Source organism: Rattus norvegicus, chromosome 2 (genome assembly GCF_021556685.1).
Source record: "Rattus norvegicus strain SHRSP/BbbUtx chromosome 2, alternate assembly SHRSP_T2T, whole genome shotgun sequence".
Lineage (NCBI taxonomy): Eukaryota > Metazoa > Chordata > Mammalia > Rodentia > Muridae > Rattus > Rattus norvegicus.
In genome coordinates this window covers 92,396,464-92,417,205 of record NC_141535.1, presented here as the reverse complement: position 1 = coordinate 92,417,205, position 20,742 = coordinate 92,396,464, and the positions used below count along the sequence as shown (strand labels likewise).

The 20,742-nt window shown below is 38.6% G+C and overlaps 1 long non-coding RNA gene across 1 annotated transcript in view; it reads left to right on the top strand.

The window, feature by feature from the left end:
• LOC103691511 (uncharacterized) overlaps positions 1-20,742 on the top strand; it is a 131,590-nt gene that overhangs the window by 71,937 nt on the left and 38,911 nt on the right. The window lies entirely within an intron of this gene.

Here is a 20,742-nt window from a genome sequence, read left to right as displayed (position 1 = left end):
AGGTGGGGGATGGACAGCATCTAGAGGATGTGCCTGGAAGATCCCCAAAATCAGTGACCTTAGCTGAGACTCACAGTAGTGGAGATATGGAACCTGAAGTGGCCATGTCCTGTAGCCAGGCAGGAATCCCACTGGAGCAACAGTGAAACCAACACACCCATAAAACCTTTGACCCCAAACTTGTCCTGTCTACAAAAAATGCAGGGACAAAGATGGAGTAGGGATAGAGGAAATGACCAATCAAAACCAACCCAACTCAAAACCCAACCCTTGTGCAAGCACCAATCCCTGACACTATTAATGATACTCTTGTTATGCTTGCAGACAGGAGACTAACATAACTGTCTTTTGAGAGGCTCCACTCTCAGGCGTCTGAAACAAATGTAGAGACCCAGAGCTAAACATTGGGTGGAGCTTGGGGAAGAATTGCTGGAAGAATTGAAGGTCCTGGAAGGGATAGGTACTCCACAGAAGACCAATTAACCCAGAACCTTGGAGGCTTTCAGAGACTGAACCACCAACCAAAGAGCATAGACATTCTGAACCTAGGCCTCTGCACATATGTTAGTCCCCCACCATCTAGAGCGATGGCTGTCCCAAAACTTGTTGCCTGTCAGTGGAATATATATTCACCTTACTGGACTGCCTCGTTTGGTCTCAGTTGGAGAGGATGTGCCTAGTCCTGAAGAGACTTGATGTGCCAGGGTTGGAGCCTTCTCTCTCTCAGAGGAAAAGGGGATGGAAGATAGAGGAGAGATTGTGTGAGGGAGAGACCAGCAGGAGGGGCAGTGATTGAAATGTAAAGTGAATAAGATGGTAAACAAACAAAACAAAACAAACAAACACACAAAAAATAAAACAAACAAACAAACAAACAAACAACCTCAGGTGTCCATAGGATTTATGTCTGGGTGTTCAGTTCAATTCCCTTGGTCATTGATTCTGTTTTTATGTCAATACCATGTGGTTTTCACTACTATAACTCTATTACAGCTGGAAACCAAGGATGGTGATACCTTTGGAAGTACTTTTATTATTCAGGACTGTTTTAGTTTTCTAGTTTTTTTCCATATAAAATTGAGTATTATCCTTTCAAGGTCTGCAAGGAATTGTGTTGGAATTTTGATGAGGATTCTATTGAATCTGTAGATTGTTTTTGATGGGATGGCCATTTTTACTATGTTAATCCTACTGATCCATGAGCATGGGAGGTCTTTGTCTCTTCTGAGATATTGAATTTCTTTCTTCAAAGACTTGAAGATTTTGTCATAGAAATCTTTCACTTGCTTTGTTCAGGTTATCCCAAGATATTATATATTGTTTGTGGCTATTGTGATGGGTGTTCTGCGTTCTTTTCCAGATTTATTTCCCAGTCCATTTGTCATTTGTATTTGAGGGGGAGGGTTACTTTTTTTTCCAGTTAATTTTGTATCCATTCTAGCTAGAACTTCATATTCTATGTCGACTAGATATGGAGATAGTGGACAACTTTAAGTTTTTCTCCAAGTTTTTCTTTAAGTTAATGTTGGCTATCAGCTTGCTGTAAATTTCCTTTAGTATGTCTAGATATGTCCTTTGTATTCCTAATTTCTTCATGATGTTTTTTATAATGAATTGTTTGATTTTTGTCAAAGGCTTTTCCTGCATATAAGATGATTATGTTTTTTCCTTTCAGTTTGTTTATATGGTGGATTACATTGACTGATTTTCATATGCTGAAATATCTGTGCATCTCTGGCATGAAGCCTACTTGACCACTGAAGGTGATCTTTTCAATGAGTTCTTGGATTTGTTTTATGAACATTTCGTTGAGTAATTTTGAATGTATGTTAATGGGAGAAAATGATCTGCATTTCTCTTTCATTGTTGAGTTTTTGTGAAGTTTAGGTGTCAGGGTGGCATCATACAATGAATATGGTAATGGTCTTTCTGTTTCTATTTTGTGGATAACTTAGAGATACTGGTTTTAACTCTTGAAAATCTTATTTTGTTCTAAAACAGGTTCTTTTTTGGGGGGGGTGGGGGACTTTTAATGACTTCTTCTATTTCACTAGGGATTGTGTCTGTTTAAATTTTTATCTGATCCTGATTTAACTTTAGTAAGTAGTATTTATTGTAAAAGCTATTTCATTAAGATTTTCTAATTTGGAGGAGTACAGGTTTTTATAACGTATGACCTAACGATTTCTTCAGTGTCTGTTGTTATGCCCCTCTTTTTATTTCTGTTTTTGTTAATTTGGATATTCTCTCTTCTTGGTTTTCTCCAAGAACCAACACTTTGTTTCCTTGATTCTTTGTATTTTTCCTCTTTATTTCTATTTTATTGATTTCAGGCCCCCGTTTGATTTATTTCCTGTCATCTACTTCTACTGTGTGTGACTGATTATTTTTGGTCTAGAGCTTTCAGAGGTGCTGTTAAGTTGGTAGCATGAGATCTCTCCAGTTTCTGCTATTTTTATTTTTCAATATTTATTTATTTTCTCATTTACTTACTCATTTATTATGTGTATGCACTTGTTGTTATGAACCTTTCTCTTAGCACCACTCTCATTCTGTCTCATAAATTTGGCTATGTTGATATTTATTTTCATTTAAATCTACAAGTTGAGCCATGAGTCTTGCCCTATCCATTGTGTACTCCATTTTCTGGTCTATACCACAACCTGTAGTCTCAGAGGCTTGCACCTATCAGGGACCAGCATCTCTGCAGGCATCCCTAGAGGCCTTTTGCCACTCAGGACATTCAGAGGCCCGAAGCCATCAGGGACTACAAGGTCTGCCAGCATCCCTAGAAGGCCATTGACATTTCAGAAAACCAGCTCTACCTGCAATCCCAGAGGCCTAATGCTATCAGGGACTACTAGCTCAGCCTGCATCCTCAGAGGTCTGTTGCCCCCTGAGACAACCATCCCTATCTGCATTCTCAGAAGCCTGTTGCCATCAGGGACTATTAGGCCTGCCAACACCAAGGACAAATATGGCTAATGGCCAACTAAGAACAAAATTAACAATAGCCAGGGCAATATGACACTACCAGAATATAGAGATCTTATTATATCAAGCCCTGGATATCCTAACCCACCTCCAGCACAAGAAAATGACCTTAAATTTACTCTTATGAAGATGATAGAAGCCTTTAAAGAAGAAATGAATAAATCCTTTAAAGAAATACAAGAAAATACAATCAAAAAGGTGAAGGAAATTAATAAAACTGTTCAGGACCTGAAAATGGAAATAGAAGCAATAAAGAAATCACAAATGGAAGCAACACTGGAGATGAAAAATCTAGGAAAAAGAACAGGAACTACAGACATAAATCCCACCAACAGCATACAAGAGGTGGAGGAAAGAATTTCAGACATAAAAGATATGGTAGGAGAAGTAAATATATTGACCAAAGAAAATGCCAAAGTGAAAACTTTTCTAATTCAAAACACTCAAGAAATATGGGACACCATGAAAAGATTAAATCTAAATTTAATGATAATATGAATAGAAGGAGAAGATTTCCTGTTCAAAAGGCCTAGGAAATATCTTTATTCCTAATCTTTTACAAAATTGTAGAAAAAAAATCCTTAGCTTAAAGTAAGAGCTGCCTATACATGTATGAGAAGCTTACAGAACACCAAACAGATTGGACCAGAAAAGAAATTCTCCTGCCATGTAATAATCAAAAGATTAAATGTACAGAACAAAGAAAGAATAGCAAAAGCTTCAAGGGAAAAGGCCAAATATATAAAGGCAGATCTATCAGAATTGACATCTTAACAGAGTCTCTAAAAGCCAGAAGGACCTGAACAGATAGATGTCTTGCTGACCCTAAGAGACCACAAATGTCAGCACAGACTACAATACCAAGATAAACTTTCAATCATCATAGATTAAGAAAACAAGATATTTCTTAAGAAATAAAAATTTAAGCAATGTCTTTCCAGTAATCCAGTAGTACAGAAGGTACTAGAATGAAAACTCCAACATAAGTAGGATAACCACACCCAATAAAACACAAAAGCAAAATAACACACACACACACACACACACACACACACACACACACACACACACACACTATCCAAACAACAGGAATTAGAAATCATTGGTCATTAAAATCTGTCAACATCAATGGAGCCAATTCCCAATAAAAAGACAGACTAACAGAATAGATGAGCAAATAGGATTCATTATTCTGCTTCATACAAAAAACACATCAGCAACAAAGATACACATTACCTCAGAGTAAAGGTCTTCAAAGGGGTTTTCCAAGTAAAGGGACCCAGGGAATAAACTGAAGCAGCCATTCTAATAGCTAATAAAATAGACTTCCAACAAGAAGTAATCAAAAGGGTTGGAAAAATGACAATTTATATTCATCAAAGGACAAATCCACCAAGATGAAGTTTCAATTCTGAACATCTATGTCCCAAATGCAAAAGCATCCACTTTGGTAAAAGAAAGATTACAAAAGCTTAAATCATACATTGAACCCTATGCATTAATAGTGGAGGACTTCAACAACCCATTCTCAGCAATGGACAGGCCATTGAAGCAGAAAGTAAACAGAGAAATAGTGAAACTCACAGATGCTATGACTCAAATGGACCTAAGAGACATATATAGAATATTTCACCCAAACACCAAAGAATATACTTTCTTCTCAGCACATCACAGAACCTCTCCAAAATTGGCCAGATATTATGTCATAAAACAAGTGTCACGATATAGATATGAGAAGATTAAAATAACTCCTTGCATCTTATCAGATCATCATGGAGTAAAGCTGTACTTCAACAACAGCAGAAACAACAGAAAGCTTACAATCTTTGAAACTGAACTCAGTGATCTCTGGATTAGAGGAGAAATAAAGAATGAAAGGAAAGACTTTCTAGAATTCAGTGAAAATGAAAGCACAACATATCCAAACTTATGGTACTCATAAAAACAGTGTGAAGAGGAAATTCATAGCACTAAGTGCCTTCATGAAGAAATTGGAGAGATCATATACAAGCAACTTAACAGAACACCTGAAAGCTCTAGAACAAAAAATAGCAAACACACCCAGAGGAATAGACAGCAGCAAATAATCAAACTCAGGGATAAAGTCAATAAAACAAAAACAAAGAGAACAATACAAAGAATCAAAGAAACCAAGAGCTGGTTCTTTGAGAAAATAAAAAAGATAGATAAACGCTTAGCCAAACTAACTAAAAGGCAGAGAGATAGTTTCCAAATTTATAAATTCAGAAATGAAAATTGTATCATAACAACAGACATTGAGGAAATCTGAAGCATTCTTAGGTCTTACTTCAAAAGCCCGTACTCCACAATGTTTGAAAATCTAAATGAAATGGATGATTTTCTGGATAGAGATTAAGGAAATTAATAGTAAATTAAGATAAGGTAAACTGTCTAAAGAGTCTTATAACCCCTAAGGAAATAGAAGCAGTCATTACAAGTCAAAAAATCTCTGGGGCCAGATGACTTTAGCACAGATTTATGCTAGGTTTTCAAAGAAGAGCTATTACCAATGCTCATCAAACTATTGTGCAAAATAGAAACAGAAAGAACATTTCCAAACTCATTCTATGAAGCCACAGCCACCCCAAAACCTAAACCACACAAAAACTCAACAAGGAAAGAGACTTTCAAACCAATTTCTCTTATGAATCTTAATATAAAATACTCAAGAACATATAAACCAAATCCAAGAATTCACTGAAAACATCATCTGCCATGATCAAGTGGGCTTCATCGCAGTGATATATGAATGGAATACAGGAATACCCATTAATCTAATCCATCATATCAACAAACCTAAATTAAAAAAGAAACATGATTATCTCATTATATGCTGAAAAAGCCTTTAACAAAATTTAACACCACTTTATGTTAAAAGTCTTGGAGAGATCAGGGATACGAGTCACATTCCTACATACAATAAAGACAACATGCAGTGATCTGACAGCCAACATGAAAAAAAAATGGAAAGAAACTTAAAGCAATTTCACTAAAACCAGGGACAAGGCAAGGATGTCCACTCCCTCCATATCTCTTCAATATAGTAGTTGAAGTTCTAGCTAGAGCAATAAGACAACTAAAGGAGATCAGTAGGATACAAATTGGAAAAGAAGAATTCAAAGTATCACTATTAGTAGATGATATGATAGTAAACATACACGAGCCCAAGAATTCTACCAAAGAACTCTTACAGCTTCAGTGAAGTGGCTGGATACAAAATCAACTCAAAATGAGTAGCCTTCCTTTATACAAACAATAAATGGGCTGATAAATTAGCGATACACAATAATCCCAAATAATATGAAATATCTTGTAACTATAACCAAGCAAATGAAAGATTTATATGACAAGAACTTCAAGTCACTGGAGAAGATATCAGAAGATAGAAAGTTCTCTTATGCTACAGATCAATAAAATTAATATAGCAAAAATGGTCATCTTACAAAAAGCAATCCTCAGATTCAATGCAATTCCTTTCAAAATTCCAACACAATTCTTTTTTTTTTTTTTTTTTACTAACTTGAGTATTTCTTATATACATTTCGAGTGTTATTCCCTTTCCCGGTTTCCGGGCAAACATCCCCCTAATCCCTCCTCCTCCCCTTCTTTATGGGTGTTCCCCTCCCCATCCTCCCCCCATTGCCGCCCTACCCCCAACAATCACGTTCACTGGGCATTCAGTCTTAGGAGGACCAAGGGCTTCCCCTTCCACTGGTGCTCTTACTAGGATATTCATTGCTACCTATGAGGTCAGAGTCCAGGGTCAGTCCATGTATAGTCTTTAGGTAGTGGCTTAGTCCCTGGAAGCTCTTGTTGCTTGGCATTGTTGTTCATATGGGGTCTCGAGCTCCTTCAAGCTCTTCCAGTTCTTTCTCTGATTCCTTCAACGGGGGTCCTATTCTCAGTTCAGTGGTTTGCTGCTGGCATTCGTCTCTGTATTTGCTGTATTCTGGCTGTGTCTCTCAGGAGCGATCTACATCCGGCTCCTGTCGGGATGCACTTCTTTGCTTCATCCATCTTGTCTAATTGGATGGCTGTATATGTATGGGCCACATGTGGGGCAGGCTCCGAATGGATGTTCCTTCAGTCTCTGTTTTAATCTTTGCCTCTCTCTTCCCTGCCAAGGGTATTCTTGTTCTCCTTTTAGAGAAGGAGTGAAGCATTCACATTTTGATCATCCGTCTTGAGTTTCATTTGTTCTAGGCATCTAGATACACAATTCGTTACAGAACTTGAGAGAATAATATTCAATCTCATGTGGCAAACCAAAAAACCCAGGATAGGTAAAACAATCCTGTACAATAAAGGAATTTCTTGAGGTATCACCAGCCCTGCTTTCAAACTGTACTACAGAGCAATAACAATAAAACCCTCATCTTATTAGTATTAAAAGACAGGTTAATCAATAGAATCTAACTGAAGAACCAAACTTAAATCTATGCACCTACAAACACCTGATTTTTGATAAAGAAGCCAAAATTATACAATGGAAAAAAGAAAGTATCTTCAACAATTGGTTCTGTTCCAATTGGATGTCTTCATGCAGAAAATGCAAATAGATCCGTATTTATCCCTCTGCATATAGTTCAAGTCTATCTATATCAAAGACCTCAACCCAAAATTGGATATACTAAATCTTAAGGAAGACAAAGTGGAGACTAGCCTTGAAAACATTGGTGCCGGTAGTAACGTCCTGAGCAACACCAACAGTTCATACACTAAGATGAAAACTAATAATAAACGGGACACCATGAAACTGAAAAACTTGTATAGGGCAAAGGACACTGTGCTCAATATTATAAACAGCAGCCTGCAGATTGAGAAAGGACCTTTAAGAACTAACAGACCAAATAACACAATTAAAAAATGGGGCACAGAGCTAAACAGAGAATTCTCAACAGAGGAGTATCTAATGGCCAAGAAATACTTAAAGAAATGTTCGATGTCCTTAGTCTTAAAGGAAATACAAACCAAAGAGACTCTGAGATTCCACCGTTATGCAAATCAGAATGGTTAAGATCAAAACTCAAAGGGAAGCACATGCTGTTGAGAATATGGAGTTACAGGACACTCCTCCATAGCTGGCAGTGTAAACTTGTACAATCACTCTGGAAATCAAGCTGGCAGCTTCTTAGAAAATTGGGACTAGTTCTACCTCAAGACTCAGTTATATCACTCTTGGGCATATATCCAAAACATGCTCCACCATGCCACAAGAACACTTGCTCAACTGTGTGTAGCAGCTTTTTCATAATAGCCAGAAAGTGGAAACCACTGAGATGTCCCTCAAGCAAAGAAGAAAATGTGTTTTATTTATACAATGGAATACTACTCAGTTATTAAAAACAAGGATATCATGAAATTTGCAGGCAATGGATGGAACTAGATAGTATCATCCTGAGTGAGGTAACTCAGACCTAAAAGTGTATGCACAGTACGAACTTATAAGTGGATATTAGCCATAAAGGACAGGATCCCCACACTACAATCTACAGCCCCAAAGAAGCTAAATAACAAGGAGGGCCCAAGAGAGGATGCTCAAATCTCAGAAGGGCAAATAAAACAATCATTGCTGGTGGATGGAGGGAGGAAACTAGGTGGGAGAGGGGGTGTGGAGCGGAATGGGGTTGGAGGTCAGATGCAGGCAGAGGCAGAGAGAGAGGGCTGGGAGAATGAAAGGCTGTTTGCTGACGGCACAGGGTGTGGAACATCCCAGTGACCTGGGATGAAGGAGACTCTAGGAGCCTACCAGGGTGACTTTAGCTGAGATTCCTAGTTATGAGGGATGTGGATCCTTAGGTGGCCACCTCATCTAGGCAGAGAGGACTTCATGTTGAGGGATAAGAACTCTAACTAACCCATCTACAAAACCTTTGACTCAAAATGTGTCCTGGCTATAAGAAGTGCAAGACAAAAATGGAGTAGAGCCTGAGGGAATGAGCTAACCAGTTTGAGGCCTATCCCATGGATAAGCGTCAATCCTTGATATTATTAATGATCCTCTGTTACTCTTTTTTTTTTTTGGTTCTTTTTTTTTTTCGGAGCTGGGGACCGAACCCTGGGCCTTGCGCTTCCTAGGTAAGCGCTCTACCACTGAGCCAAATCCCCAGCCCGATCCTCTGTTATTCTTGCAGAAAGGAGCCTAGCATAACTCTCCTGTGAGGGGCTCTACCCAGCCACTAACTGAAACAGATACAGACCAAAACTTTAGATGGAGCTCAGGGAGCTTTGTAGAAGATTTGGGGGAAGGATTGAAGGACATAGAAGGTGCAGGGACTCCATAAGAAAACGAAAAGTGTCAACTGACTTGGATCCTTGGGAGTTCCCAGGGACTGAGACACCAACCAAAGGGCATACATGGGATGGACCCCCCCCCCACATATGTAGCAAATGTACAGCTTGGTCTTCATGTGGATCCCTAGCAACTGGAGGAGGGGCTGTGCCTGACTCTGTTGCCTGCCTGTGGGTCCTATTCTTCTCACTGGACAGGTTTGTCTAACCTCAGTGGGAGAAGATATACCTATTTCTACAGTCACTAGATGTGTCAGCATGGGTTGGTACCTAGGGGGTTTTCTCCTTTTCAGAGGAGAAGGAGAGAGGGTCTGTGTGTGGGGAGGCTATGGTCTGAGGTATGGGGAGGTTTGGGTCTGATCTTCTGGCAGGCATGGCCTATAATTGATCAGGGTGTATCTGGTCTTCTGACCTGTGGATGGGCAGGGGATGTCTGCCCATGGGAAGTGAGAGAGTCAGAAACTCACATCTAAAGGCATAGCTTTTACAAAAACCAACTCGTTTCCTGTGGGTATTAAGGAAGTTTCTCTTTTTAACCTGGTTAGGATTCATTTCTTCCAAAAATTTGAAACTATAAGAATTTCATTTTGTTTAACAAAAATATACCAGATTTTCTTTAACAGGCCTTCTTTGGTCTCACCATACATATCATATAGGCACAGAACTTGTAGAAAAAAATGAGAACACCACTGTATAGACTTTTGAAGCCTCATTTATTCAGATTCTCCATCTCTAATATCCAGTTGTGTCGGGAGCCATAATAGGACAAGTTAATAACTAGCAGTAGATCTTCCTGAGATGGCCTGCTTCAGATTATTATATAATCTGTGACAGGTTCACTTTATGGGCAAGGCTGTAGAATTCTTCATTTTAGGAAAGATCCCTGTCATTAGTATGATTTTCCTGTTATTAAACATATATAACAATCACTAAGTAATAGCTCACCTCTTTGGAGCAGATCTCTGCAGATCTACAAGGATGTACTGTCTTGTAGTGATGCTAAACTGACAAATAGATGACTTTTTAAGTCTTAACGATGATCCTATAAGAATTCCTAAAATTATATCAGTGATTTTTAAGCTCTTTTATAGTAGGCCTGCCATTAGGTCCTTTTCTCATGGTCAAAACTGCAATGAGAACTCTGCCAGTCTCCCAAGTGTCACCAGTTAATTGCTCTTATGTCTTAACCAGACTTTCGCCTACTCAGAGCATATTCCAAGAAGTTGTAAAACAATTAACCAAAGGTCATAAAAAGGGAACTGATGGTTTACTATAGGTGCTAGGACAGAAGATTAAATATTGACTAGGTTTATCTACACAAAACTTCACTAATAACTTAGTTATGGTTTTTTTCTTTTTCTTTTCTATTTTTCGGAGCTGGGGACCGAACCCAGGGCCTTGCGCTTAACTAGGCAAGCACTCTACCACTGAGCTAAATCCCCAACCCTTTAGTTATGGTTTTAAACCTTCTGTGAACCTGTGGAGTTGTGACAGGTGATGGATGTTTAGCCAGATAATTACTCCTAATAAATATGCATGTAAACATTCTCTGTTGTAAATTTCTATTTCAATTTATGATTTTACTTTTTATGTGAACTTCGGATGAAGTTTTTAGCATGCGATCATGTATTTTGAAAGATATATAAGTACTGAGAACAAAGAGATGAAAAAGAAGAGTAGAATTTTTCCCTTAGGAATTTTTTTCCTTTCCCTGCTTAGGATCTTTCCACTTTTCCCCTTAGATAGCTTTCATAAGACACTTTTACAACATAGTAATGAATGCTATAATCACTTTTCCCTTTTTGTTTCTGCGACTTTCAACTAGCAGACTGAACATGAGAGCCACATAGTTCCTGCTGAGGTAGAACAAAAACCTCATTACCTTTTTAGTTGGATATTTTATTTCAAAGAGATAACATTTCAAATGTTATCTCTTTTCCTGGTTTTCCCCGCTGAAACCCTCTATCTCATCCTCCCTACCCCTGCTTCTATGAGGGTGCTTCCATCCACCCACCACTCCCACCTCCCTGCCCTGGCATTCACCTACTCTGGGGCATTAAGCCTTCCCAGGACCAAAAATCTTTTCTCTGATTGATGTCCAACAAGGCCATTCTCTGTTACATATGCAGCTGGAGCCATGGGTCCCTCCATGTGTACTCTTTGGTTGGTGGTTTAGTCCCTGGGAGCTCTGGGGTGTCTGGGTGGTTGATATTGTTGTTCTTAACTATGGGTTGCAAAACACTTCAGTTCCTCCTGACCTTTCTCTAATTCCTCCATTGGAGACCCTGTTCTCAGTCCAATGGTTGGCTGGGAGCCTCTGTGTTTGTCAGGCTCTGGCAAAGTCTCTCAGGAGACAGCTCTATCTACCAGGTCCCTGCCAACAAGCACTTCTTGGTATCCACAGTAGTGTGTGGGTTTGGTGTCTGGATATGGGATGTGTTGCAGTAAAATTAAAAAGGCGCACATCCTGGTTCCTGCATGTTCCCACTCCGCTGGGATCTGCGTGCTCTTGCTGCTTTCACACACTAACACACTGTCCCTTCGGTGGGTTGTTACCACACCTGAGACTCACATTGCATTTCACAGGCCATGCTAGCATCAAGCATTCTATAGCTTAGCACAGCTTCCTGTCAAGGACTCTGCTCACACTCCCAACAACCCAGTGAAAACATGATTAACAAACTCAACAAACCTAACAACCAGGTTTATATGCTAATCACTCAATGTGCAATACACCCACACCATTAACTTACAACCAATTGATAAGGATATAACCCACTCACCTAGACAAAATATGGTTTGCTCATCTAGACACACAAAATTCTGTACACACCCATCCCTTAAGAATAGTCATAATAGAGGCAAAGATTAAAACAGAGACTGAAGGAACACCCATGCAGAGCCTGTCCCACATTTGGCCCATACATATACAGCCACCCAATTGGACTAGATGGATGAAGCAAAGAAGTGCAGACCGACAGGAGCCGGATGTAGATCGCTCCTGAGAGACACAGCCAGAATACAGCAAATACAGAGCCGAATGCCAGCAGCAAACCACTGAACTGAGAATAGGTCCCCTATTGAAGGAATCAGAGAAAGAACTGGAAGAGCTTGAAGGGGCTCGAGACCCCAAAAGTACAACAATGCCAAGCAACCAGAGCTTCCAGGGACTAAGCCACTACCTAAAGACTATACATGGACTGACCCTGGACTCTGACCCCATAGGTAGCAATGAATATACTAGTAAGAGCACCAGTGGAAGGGGAAGCCCTGGGTCCTGCTAAGACTGAACCCCCAGTGAACTAGTCTATGGGGGGAGGGCGGCAATGGTGGGAGGGTTGGGAGGGGAACACCCATAAGGAAGGGGAGGGGGGAGGGGGATGTTTGCCCGGAAACCGGGATAGGGAATAACACTCGAAATGTATATAAGAAATACTCAAGTTAATAAAAAAAAAAAAGAATAGTCATAATAACCTGTATCTATGTAGAGATGCATGATGAGGATCATTTACGTCTGCCTCCATTTTGCTTCTCTCTGCCTCTCTACCCCTCACTCTGGTCTCCTCTCTTCTCCAAAACTTTTCTTCTGCCCATCCTTCCTTCTTGTCCAATGACAGGCCTCATTCTATCCTGTACCTGCCTTCACCTGCTTAATGACATCAACCCACACTTCACCCTTTCTGTCTAATTAAAAAAAACTTTTCTCTCAAAGATAAGCTGAGCACAACTATTATCATTTTATAATTAAAAGCATAAAATATACCTAACACTCAGTCCAACATTTTATCAGTTAAACAGAACATTTAGGTATCCATTCTAGCTTAAGAAAGGCTTAAAATCTCTGTTATATCTTGGCTAGCTTGTATACTATCTAATAACTATCTAATTAAATATGTATTTTCAAAGTCAAACATCCTGAGTAGGACCAAATATCTATAAACATAGGAAGCCTAACACAGCTTCCAGAACTGAGACAGTTCTACTGGTTGTAGAGACGAATCTCCACTAGCACAGTCCTCTGTTAGTGACATGTGAATGCTAGTATTCAGCCTTCTGGCCAAGGATCGATTGACAGACCCTTGAAATGCGGAAATCTTGAAGGACTGATAATTCTGGCTCCACAAAGATTATCAGTAAACTATTCTGCATAATGTGTCCCTTTTTGGACAGTATTAGTCTGTAGGTGAAATAGGCAGTTTTGTACAGTGGCTGCCGAGCCACAAAGTATTACCCATCTGGAGGTAGAGATGCTCAATTCTTCATTAAATCCACCAAAGGGGAACTGTTAGGAGCAGATATCTCTCAACAAAAGATAAATCACTTTAAATGTTACATTTTGTGGATTTCTGACATTTTTAAAAACCATTTATCTATATAAGGTAATATGGACTGTTGTCTGTTAACTATTCTCAGCTATTTCTGATGAGAATATTTTAAAAACACTCTAATGGTGAACTCTAATGGAGCCATGAATTTGTTATTTGGCCCCTAATTCTTATGTTCAATCAACTCGGAAGTTTGTAATGGGATCAATAGAAGGACTGGATCCAAACCTTGTACTTTTGAAATTTTTTAAGAGATAAGTTCTATACCAAAGTAAAGATATGATTTTAGCTTAGTTCCCAAATGAAATTTTGGCTGTACAAATCAATCTAGCTAATTCCTCCCTGTTAAATTGTGACCATTTCTAAATTCCGCATAAAAACAACCTTAGAATAACCACCTTCAGCCCCCAAAAGTGCAAGGAATTGAGGCAATTACTCTACAATAACTTCTTCAAGCTGTATGTGAGTGTTGAGATATCCTTAGGGGAGGAGAAGGGGGTAGGTAAAATGGAATGAATGTTGTAGCCTGATGTGTCTGTCTTGATTGGTCCCAGTTGAAAGTCCTTGAGATTAGGAATCCAAGCAGGTACATTCTGCAAAATATAATTTCAAGACAAATGTTTTAGCATCATCAAGATAACCTTTTGTGGCCCATACATATACAGCCACCAAACTAGATAAGATGGATGAAGCAAAGAAGTGCAGGACGACAGGAAGGGGAACAATTGAAATGTAAATAAGAAATACTCAAGTTAATAAAGATGAAAAAAAGAAAGAAAAAAAGATAAGCTTTTGTTTGATTCTCTTGAAGCTAGTTTTTCAGGTGGGTTCCCTCTATCAAATCTGATTCATATAACTCTGGAAGGTGTCCAGAGCCTTTTAAAAACACAAAGACAAAACCTTTTCCCGTGTTCTTTAGTCTGTAACCAGAAAAGCTTGTATCTTGTACTCTCTCCCAGAGGAATAGTATAACAAGACTCAAAATCTCATCCATTATGAAAATTGAAACAATTTTAAAAGGAGAAGTAAGCTAAACAATGGTGTATGAGTCTGTTAGGCTTTTGTTATCTGTCATAACAGGAAATTAAACCAAAATTCCCATGGAGTTCACGTTAAGAGAACCTGAGCTTCCTGTTATGGTAAATATCAAAAACAACCACAAACCCTTACTAGCCAGCATCATTGAGCCATATGGCCTTTAGTGAGGTAATTCATAAAATAATTTGATCACCTTTTTATTAATATCAATACCAATAAGTAAACAACTTGTCAAACCAGGATTTTAACCCCAAATTCCCATGGAGCCCAAGTTAGAAAGAATATGAGTATCCTGTATTTCCTCCCTTTAGTATTTTGTTCCCCCTTCTAAGAAGGACTGAAATGCATAAAATGAGTGTTCTTTTATGATTGGGTTACCTCACTCAGGATGATTTTTTCTAATTCCATCCATTTGCCTAATAGTCATTGTATTTGTTAGCTAAGTAGTACTCCATTTTCTGTATCCATTCCTCCCTCCATGAAGGACATCTGGGTTCTTTCCAGCTTCTGCCTATTATAAATAAGGCTGCTATGAACACAGTGGAACATGTTTTCTTGTATATGTTGGAGAATTTTTTGGGTATATGCCCAGGAGTGGTATAGCTGGGTTCTTAGATAGTATTATGCCCAATTTTCTGACAAACTGCCAGACTGACTTCCAGATTGGTTGTTTCAGCTTGCAATCCCACCATTAATGGAGGAGTGTTCCTCTTTTTCCACATTCTTGCCAGCATCTACTGTCACCTGAATTTTTGATCTTAGGCATTCTGACTGGTGTGAGGTAGAATCTCAGGGTTGTTTTGATTTGTATTTCCCTGATGACCAAGGATGTTGAACAATTCTTTAGGTGCTTCTCAGCCATTTGGTATTCCTCATCTGAGAATTCTTTGTTTAACTCTGTATCCACTTTTTAAAAATAGTGTTATTTGGTTTTCTGGAGTCTAACTTCTTGAAGAGGTGGTTCTTTGAGAAAACCAGCAAGATAGATAAACCCTTAGCCAGACTAACCAGAGGGCACAGAGACAGTATCCAAATTAACAAAATCAGAAATGAAAAGGGAGACATAGACAGAAACCTAGGAAATCCAAAAAGTCACCAGATGCTACTGCAAAAGACTATTCTCAAACAAAACAAAACAAAACAAAACAAACCCTGGAAAATCTGCATGAAATGAACCTTTTTCTAGACAGATACCAGATACCAAAGTTAAATAAGGATGAGAAAAACCATCTAAAAGTCCCATATTCCTTAAAGAAATAGAAGCGTCATTAAAATAATTCTCCCAACCAAACCAAAACAAACAACAACAACAACAACAACAACAACAACAACAACAACAACAAGCCCAGGTTCAGATGGATTTAGTGCAGAATTCTATCAGACTTTCAAAGAAGACCTAATACCAATACTCTTCAAGCTAATCCACAAAATAGAAACAAAGTAACACTACTCAGTTTGTTCTATGAAGCCACAATTACCTAAACAACCTACCTAAACCACACAAAGACTCAATAACAAAAGAAAACTTCAGACCAACTTCACTTATGAATATTGATGCAAAATACTCGATAAAATTCTTGAAACCCAAATCCAAGAAGACATCAAACTGATCATCCACCATGATCAAGTAGGCCTCATTCCAGGGATTCAGGAATGGTTCAATATACAAAAATTCATCAACATAATCCACTATATAAACAAACTCAAGGAAAAAAACCCCACATGATCATCTGATTAGATGCTGAGAAGCATTTGACAAAATTCAATACCCCTTCATGGTAAAGTCTTGGAAAGATCAGGAATTCAAGGCCCATTCCTAAACACAGTAAAAGCAATATATAGCAAACCAATTGTCAACATCAAATTAAATGGAGAGAAACTTGAAATAATCCCACTAGAATCAGGGACTAGACAAGGCTACCCACTCTCTCCCTACCTATTCAACATAGTACTTGAAGTCCTAGTCAGAACAATTACATAACAGCAGGAGGTCAAAGGGATAAAAATTGGAAAGGAAGAAGTCAAAATATCACTATTTGCAGATGATATGATAGTATATTTAAGCGACCCCAAAAATTTCACCAGAGAATTCCTAAACTTGATAAACAACTTCAGCTAAGTGGCTGGATATAAAATTAACTCAAATCAGTTGCCTTCTTCTGCTCAAAGAATAAACAGGCTGAGAAGGAAGTTAGGGAAATTACACCCTTCACAATAATCACAAACAATATAAAATTCCTTTGTTTGACTAACTCTAACCAAGCAAATGAAAGTTTGTATGACAAGAACTTCAAATCTCTGAAGAAAGATATTGGAGAAGATCTCAGAAGATGGAAAGATTGCCCATGCAAATGGATTTGCAGGATTAATATAGTAAAAATGGCCATCTTGCCAAAAGCAATCTATGGATTCAATGCAATCCTCATCAAAATTCCAACTCATTTTTTCAGAGAGTTAGAAAGAACAATTTGCAAATTCATTTGGAATAACGAAAAAACCTAGGATAGCAAAAAACTATTCTCAACAATAAAAGAACTTCTGGGGGAATCACCATCCCTATCCTCCAGCTGTATTACAAAGCAATAGTGTTAAAAACTGTATGATATTGGTACAGAGACAGGTAGGTAGATCAATGGAATAGCATTGAAGACCCAGAAATGAACCCACACATCTATGGTCACTTGATCTTTGTCAAAGGAGCTAAAACCGTCCAGTGGAAAAAAGAATTTTTGACAAATTGTGCTGGTTCAACTGGAGGTCAGCATGTAGAAGAATTCAAATTAATCCATTTTTATCTTTTTGTAAAAAGTTCAAGTTCTAGTGGATCTAGTACCTCCACATAAAACCAGATACACTGAAATTAATAGTATAGAAATTGGGGAAGAGCCTCGAACACATTGGCACAGGAGAAAATTTCCTGAACAAAACACCAATGGCTCATGTTGTAAGATCAACAATCAACAAATGGGACCTCATAAAACTGCAAAGCTTTTGTAAAGCAAAAAGCAATGTCAATAGGACAAAACTGCAACCAACAGATTGGGAAAAGATCTTTATCAATCCTACATCCGATAGAGGGCTAATATCCAATATAAACAAAGGCCATGCTACTTAATCCTCCATATTAGACTACAGGTGTCATCACCTAAGCCAGCAGCCTTCTGTCCTTGGAAAGAGCAAGAAACTTTTTAGGACTTCTTAGAAGTTTTCATCAGCCTTTCAGTACAGTTAGAGAGCTAGAATGTCCGGAGACCCTCAGACTTTAAAGCCATCCCCAGAGTCCTCCTCTGTGCACCTTCACCACTACCCTCTCCGGGCTGGAAGGCTCCTGACACAGTTGTATGAACATTTGCCCCAATACTAATTCTAGTTTATTGTTGCCTCCCAAAATAGTTGATCCACCTGTGATTTTTTTTAAATCCCATTTGCCTTGCTCTGTAGTATGGAATGATTTCCAGGTAGAAGTTCAAGGAAATTATGGGCTGCACTTTGTACTTTTTTGTATCACAGTAATCAGGGTTGAGTGCTCCCCTTGGATAATATCTTAAAATGTTGCCCTATATATTCTGCCCTGTTTTATACTTATTTACCATGGAAGGAAAAGTCTGGTACCAGCCACTTTTTTTGTATTTGTAATCAGTTTTCTCACTGCCAACTTGGTATGTTTGTGTAAATGTTTCAAAGGCATTCCAAATACAATGTATCAGAAAACCCAGGCCTTTCATTTTTAAATCTGGTCTATTTATAAATGCCAGTAACTTAGAAATACTTTGACAACTCCACATTCCTCATCTTTCTTATCTTGAGCATCATGAAATCACTCAGTAGCCTTGAATTTTAACATTACTCTATCTCCATCACTCACTTGTTAGGGAAATTTATCAAGCTGAAATGACATCCCAAACGATGTTCTCAACTTTTGCCTTCTCCATCAATCTGTCTTCTCACTATAGCCATATATTTTCTGTCAAAAGTAAACCTGCCCATGTTTTCTATTCTTGAATTACTTTGTTAAGTGTTTTCCAGTGATCTCCCAGCGGCTGGAGCATGTCTGTAGAACTCCAGCACGGCCTGTAATCTCTGCCTGGTTCACTCAGTGCAGCATCCAGTTCTTCCGAGGCCCCTTCATCTTTTTCTCTTTACCAGATTCTCTGCTCCTGCTTCAGATTCCATGCTCATGCTAGTAATTTTTTTTTAGGAATAATATTATCCGTTCGTGCTATTTTGATTTTTACATATATCCCAGTGTTCTCTATTTTAGAGAAACATTCCTTGAGCTGTTTGACTGAGATGGATTACTCAGTTAATATGTTCGGATGTGTGTATGTGATTTTGATTTATCTCTTCATCCTTACTATAGTAAGGAATGCAAACTACTTTTTTGATCATTGTATTACCCACACTTATGTGTCTCAAACAGAAGTGATAAAGTCAGATTGGTAGAATAAGCAACTTTAGTGTTCAAAATCAGGAATATGGTGCATATAGGTTTCTCACTGTTCACAGTTATTATTGCTCTTATCTGTTAAAAGAATTATAGGCATAATTTCCATTAATAATATGAATTTAATATCCATAACAATGTCACAATGATCACAATATCAGTTTGGAATGAAATCGTCCCTTTAAATGTAAATTCTACTTATATGTAGTTCTAAGTAAATATTTATTTAAAATTTCTTTCCTATTGTCTAATTACAAGTACTTAAGTTCTAAAGGGATGTAAGGAAGGGGTCCTCAGGTCATATAAATGCTATAACTTTCTAAAACGAATGACATCTAAAATTTTATTTAACATTGAACGCTGTGGTACTTATTAATTTGTGTAACTCACACAAGCTCATTTAATTATTATAACAACAGTAAAAGGAAGTTATTTTCTGTACAAGGCACAGAAGAGTTAAATAATCATCTGTTCTGATTTGAGTAAAATGTCTCTATAGGCTCACAGTTTGATGTCTTGGTTCTGAGTTTCATGCCTTGTTTTAAAGGCAGTGGAGCCTACAAGGGGTATTGCCTGGCTAGTAGAAATAGGTCACTAGGTGACTCATTGAGTGCTTTGCCCAGCACCGGGCCTAGCCAGCTTTCTTTGATTTGTGGTCTGGTACAAGCTCCTGACACAAGGGATGGAGTCAATCCTGCAGTTCTTCCTTCCCTGTCATAATGAGTTTAACTGTCTTTTACCCCCTGGACCAAGACAAACTTTCTCCCCTTACATTGTCTCTCTCAGGTATTTTGTCACAGTGATCTGAAGTCAGTTTTTCTTTCTTCTTTTTCTTCCAGTCCTTTTCTCATCTCTTTGCCCCCATCTACTCTTCCACCCTTTCTCTTCAGAAAAGGGGAGAGACCTTCCATGATATCCATGATACGCCACAGGCATTGGCGTATCATATTGCAGTAAGACTATTCACATCTTTTTCTATTGAGGCTAGAAGAGTTAGCCCAGTAGAGGGAAAGGGTCCCAAAGGCAGGGAACAGAGTCAGAGATAGCCCTTGCTCCAGCTTCTATGATTCCCACTTAAGACCAAGCTATGCAACTGTAACACATGTGCAGAGAGCCTAGGTCAGACCTAGGCATGGTCCCTGGTTGGCAGTTCAGTACCCGTGGGATCCTATGGGCCAACGCTAGCTGATTCTGTAGGTTTTCTTGTGGTGTCCAGACACGTCTGACTCGTATAATCCTTCGTCATCCTCTTTCAAAGGATTCATTGGAGTGTAACCTAATGTTTGGCTGTGAGTTTTTGCATCTGTTTTTTCAGTTGCTGGGTCAAACCTGTCTGATGACAGTTATTCTAGGTTTCTGTCCAAAAGTAGAGCAGAATATCATCAATGGTGTTGAGCTCTCTCTCATTCAGGAGTCTCAAGCTAGACAGGTCATTGGTTGGTCATTCTCTCCATTTATGGGCCATCTTTACTCCTGCATATCTTGTAGGCAGGACAAATTGAAGTTCTAAGGTTTTGTGGCTTGGTTGCTGTTCTAATCCCTTCATTGGAAGTCTTGCCTAGTTATAGGAGATGGTCAGTTCAGGTTCCATATCCCCCATTGCTAGGAGTGTTAGCTAGGCTCACCCTC